The sequence below is a fragment of the Anopheles coluzzii genome, chromosome 2 (assembly GCF_943734685.1).
Source record: "Anopheles coluzzii chromosome 2, AcolN3, whole genome shotgun sequence".
In the NCBI taxonomy this organism is placed as follows: Eukaryota; Metazoa; Arthropoda; class Insecta; order Diptera; family Culicidae; genus Anopheles; species Anopheles coluzzii.
The window spans coordinates 77,310,700-77,315,007 of NC_064670.1; the positions used below are offsets into that span (position 1 = coordinate 77,310,700).

Below are 4,308 nucleotides of genomic sequence, written 5' to 3' on the forward strand. Positions count from 1 at the left end.
CACATGAAACCGTGCCGAATCCGACCGTTGTGCAATCGAAGGCGAAAATTGTGTTATTGAAATGGACAGAGTAGCTTACACCATCTAACGTGTGAGCAAGTGGTAGACAGCGGTGTCTATTCAAAACGACTATTGTTATAAACAAGTGGACAGTTGTTTATTATGCTGGTAAACCCTGTATAATTCTAGCAGCAGTGTGGAGCGTATTCATTCATTTCATTCATTTGTATTTATTTCTTAGATGTACATTAATCCTGAATTACAATTTAGTATTTTACATCGGTACCGGAGTTTCCATAACGCGATATTTCGTTGATTTTTATTGCACTTGGCATTGTGGACACTATTTCTGATGTTAAATGAATTTGACGTATTGATGGAAGAAAAATTACAAAAAAACATCTTAATTTGGCTATATTTTCTAAACTATGTACTAACTTATTCTTTTATAAACTATACTAGGGGAACTAATTCATATTGTGATTTGCAATTAGGGAGAAAGAGAAAAAAAAGGTAGTATTTACAAATAGAAGTATCGGTTTACATGAGGTTTTGTATTGTATGTATGCCACTATTTGTGCATTTAGATCGATATTTAATTTCTATAAACTCGCTAATCCTGTCAATTTTAGCTTTTCTACGAATAATGTTTGTACTGTACCAAGGCGGGAGATTTAGTATTCGTTTTAAGAATTTGTTTTGAAATATCTGCATTTTCTTTATATGTGTTTTTGCACTGTTTCTCCATATTGGTGATGCATAGGTAATTATAGGTCTTACTAACGATTTGTACATAAGAAGTTTAATTCGTAAATTCAATTTAGAGTTTCTATTAATAAATGGGTAAAGAATTCTAATCGCATTTGTGCCGCTAACTAATTTTTCTTCAATGTGTTTTTGAAATGTAAGCTTTTTATCTAATACTACTCCTAAATATTTTACGGTGTTATTCCAAGGAATTTCGTTATTATTTATCGTAAGTGAACTATTTGGGAGATTTCTTGCGCTTCGGCACCTCGTGAAATATATTGCTTCCGTTTTTCCATCGTTAATTTTTAGTTTCCACTGCTCACAGAAGGTCACATATTTTCGTATGCTTTTGTTGAGGCTACACAATATGCTATTGGGATTGGAACTAGATGAGCTGATAGCAAAATCATCAGCAAAGGCGTATTTCTTAACTCCTTTCATTTTAGGTATATCGCTTGTAAATATATTAAAACGTATTGGGGACAGCACACTGCCTTGGGGCAGGCCGGCAAGTGGTTTAAAAAGTTCAGAATGATAAGAATGAAGATGAACGGAGCCAGATCGATTCGACAAGAAGGATTTAATGAGAAGAATTAATTTGGGGGGAAAATTGTTGCTGATCAATTTGAATATTAGTCCATCGTGCCATACTGCCAATGCTGCCAATGCTATGCCTTCTTGGAGCGCTGCTCCCCCGTCATAGCTTCACCTGTTCCACTCGTCGCGCTAGACAATCATCATCCTGGCCATGAGACAAGTGTGCTTCTTACGCACTCTCGCCCTGCATCCTCTCAACGAATACCTACGGCTCGTATGTTCAATTTTAGGAAACTGGACTACCAAAAGCTTCATCATATTTTAGCCGGTACCGATTGCTGCTTTACTGATGATGACATAAATCAAGCTGTAGCAGCGTTTACTAATGTAATCACTTCCGCCTTCCTGCTGTCCTCTCCTATCCTGTCTTCCGATCCCGTCTTCGCTCCTTTTCCGTACCATAAACTCCTTCCTACTCCTTCGTGAATAATTGTATTCTATAGTCAGTAAGCACTATTGCTGTAACCCAACGTGGCCGAGCAATTATTAAAATAAAAATAAATAAATAAATAAATAAATAAATACTGTGTCAAATGCCTTTTCGAGATCAAGTGTAACTAGTCCTGTAGATTTTTTAATGTTTCGATTCGATGTTATAGTGTTAGCGAGTCTATTTAATTGGTGAGTGGTGGCAAAATTGGCTTGAAATCCAAATTGAAAAGAAGGGATGACGTTATGAGACTTGGTATGAGAATCTAGCTTTTTTAATATGATCTTTTCCAAGATTTTACCCATACAGCTTGGTATGCTTATCGGTCTGTAATTTGCCGGAATCTTGGGGTCCTTTTTTGGTTTTGCTATGGGAATGATTTTCGCTATTTTCCAATTTTCGGGATAGTAGTTTAATTTTAAGCAGCTATTTAAGATAAAGCATAACAAAATGATTCCTTTTCTTGGTAAATGTTTTAGTGCGTTGTTACTTATAAGGTCAGTACCAATCGACTTTTTCGTTTTTAAAGTTTTTATAATTTTATAAACTTCCTTTGGCTTCACAAGATGAGGCGGATTTATATTTCCTCTTTTGTATGATACCCGCTTGGCAACATGTCGCGCGACATGCATGCTTGAAATCGATGCTTGTTAACATTTTATTTCAAGCATCGTGAGTGTCCCAGCGTGAGCGCTGAGCACACCTCCCCTCATTCTCAATGCCGCGTTTTTGGTTAATCCTCGCTCCCACCCTTTCTTTCCTTCCCAAAACGGACACACCATTCCTGCGAGCGTAGGCCGATCAAAAAATTCCAGGAAATTCGGACAGTAAATGTGCAGTTTTTTATTCACAGAGCTATTCGGGAACCCGCTTGGCAAAGAGTAACTCATTTTGATGCCTCTCGCTACTCCTGGCCTTAGTTTCAAAGGAATCATGCGACACACTCGCACTCCACTACCCCATCCCATGGAAAAACGCTCCCACCATCGAGGTGTTGACCAAAATTTCGCTGTGTGCATGAGACACACACTCGCACTCCTCCAGCCCTCCACAGCTGAACGCTCCCACCGTTGCGAAGTTGCGAGAATTTTTGCTCTGAGCGTGAGACCCTGAAGCGCCAGAGATGACACTATGTGTAAAGACGATCATAATTCGATATGGTCAAAATGCGTCGATTATCGTTTCATTTATCTGGTAATGATGTTTTCACTTCATCAAAATTTTAAACATTAACAACTAGGCTGATAACAATAGTTGAAATGTAAATCAGAATAAAATCAATTCATTTGAAGTAAAATGAATTCCATTATACTCTATTTTGACCAAATGATCAACTCTTGTACATAGTGCCATTTACTTTGTGTTCTTCACTCTCGCGTTGTGTTTTGATCGTTCGAAACTCATTGCCAGAACGAATGCAAATTTCATTTGGGAAGGATCGGTGCCGGAAGATGCAGTGAAAATTATAAAATGTTTATAGAAAAGTGGTTAAGTAAATCGTGAAAGATGTCAACGCAGGCGTAAATGCAGTTTGTTTTGTTACTTGATCTACGGGTAAGTGTATGCATAAAAGAAGAATCTTCCAAATGATGTTTGTGTTCTAATAAATAATCGTACTGCTTTTAATGTTTGTTTATTCTTCTATTATTTTCCATCACACCTAGCTATTTCATTGCCAAAGCACCTGATAACCGATCAAAGAAGGTGAATTGGGCTTACAGAGTCGCCATTTAACTTCAATATATTCGTGATCGGTAAGTTTTAAATAGTACTAGTTTTGTTCACTATTCTAATGCTAGATATGTCTTTCATTCCTCAGGAAAACGCATCAAACAGCAAGTGTTTTTCTTCTAATAGCACGCGCCATCGGTGGAGCAAGCTGCAAACGTTTCGTTCGCCCAACACGCACCATCAAGTATTATAATATTCCCGAATAGCTCTGTGAATAAAAAACTGCACACTTACTGTCCGAATTTCCTGAAATTTTTTGATCGGTCTACGCTCGCGGGAATGGTGGGTCCGTTGAGGAGAAGGAAAGAAAGGGTGGGAGCGAGGATTAACCAAAAACGCGGCATTGAGAATGAGGGGAGGTGCGCTCAGCGCTCACGCTGGGACACTCACGATGCTTGAAATAAAATGTTAACAAGCATCGATTTCAAGCATGCATGTCGCGCGACATTTTGCCAAGCGGGAATATTTCAATTCTTGATGGCGCGTACTGGCGATTAAAACGTTGGCTGCTTGCTCCACCGATGGCGCGTGCTGTTGGAAGAAAAACACTTGCTGTTTGATGCGTCTGCCTGAGGAATGAAAGATAAATCGAGCATTAGAATGTTGAACAAAACTAGCACTATTTAAAACTTACCGATCACGAAGATATTTGAAGTTAAATGGCGACTCTGTAAGCCCGATCCATCTGCTTTGATCTGTTATCAAGAGCTTTGGCAATGAAATAGTTTGGTGTGATGGAAAATAATAGAAGAATAAACAAACATTGAAAGCAGTACGATTGTTTGAACACAAACATCATT

At 38.3% G+C, this 4,308-nt stretch overlaps 1 long non-coding RNA gene across 1 annotated transcript; it reads left to right on the forward strand.

Annotated features, from left to right (window-relative positions):
- The first annotated feature begins 2,651 nt into the window (after positions 1-2,651).
- LOC120949660 (uncharacterized) lies at positions 2,652-3,750 on the forward strand. The gene is made up of 3 exons (XR_005751053.2): positions 2,652-3,331; positions 3,442-3,531; positions 3,597-3,750. It is a non-coding gene; the product is annotated as an uncharacterized LOC120949660 (long non-coding RNA).
- The last annotated feature ends 558 nt before the right edge of the window (positions 3,751-4,308 follow it).